Source organism: Oncorhynchus kisutch, unplaced genomic scaffold, assembly GCF_002021735.2.
Source record: "Oncorhynchus kisutch isolate 150728-3 unplaced genomic scaffold, Okis_V2 Okis03b-Okis08b_hom, whole genome shotgun sequence".
Classification (NCBI taxonomy): Eukaryota; Metazoa; Chordata; class Actinopteri; order Salmoniformes; family Salmonidae; genus Oncorhynchus; species Oncorhynchus kisutch.
The window spans coordinates 16682413-16683036 of record NW_022261980.1 but is presented as its reverse complement, the minus strand read 5'-3'; positions in this window follow the sequence as shown (position 1 = coordinate 16683036).

Below are 624 nucleotides of genomic sequence, written 5' to 3'. Positions count from 1 at the left end.
CATATTTCCCTCAGATTACACAGATCCAAAGAATTCGAAAACAAATCCAATTTGAAAAACTCCCATATCTACTGGGTGAAATTCCACAGTGTGCCATCACAGCAGCAAGATTTGTGACCTGTTGCCACGAGAAAAGGGCAACCAGTGAAGAACAAACACCATTGTAAATACAACCCTATTTATGCTTATTTATTTATCTTGTGTCCTTAGCCATTTGTACATTGTTAGAACACTGTATATATATATAATATGACATTTGTAATGTCTTTACTGTTTTGAAACTTCTGTATGTGTAATGTTACTGTTACATTTTGTTGTTTTGCACTTTAATTAGATTCACTTGGTATGTTGTCCTACCCTCACTTGCTTTGGCAATGTTAAAACGTTTCCCATGCCAATAAAGCCCTTGAATTGAATTGAATTGAAATAGGGAGAGAGATAGAAATAGACATGCAGAACAGAAGAGGGGAGAGAGAGGAGAGAGAGAGTCGAGAGAGAGAGATAGAGGAGAGGAGAGAGGGGAGAGAGGGGAGAGAGAGGGAGATGGAAAGAGGAGAGAGAGGAGAGAGAGGGAGAGAGAGAGGAGAGAGAGAGGAGAGAGAGGAGAGAGAGATGAGAGAGAGG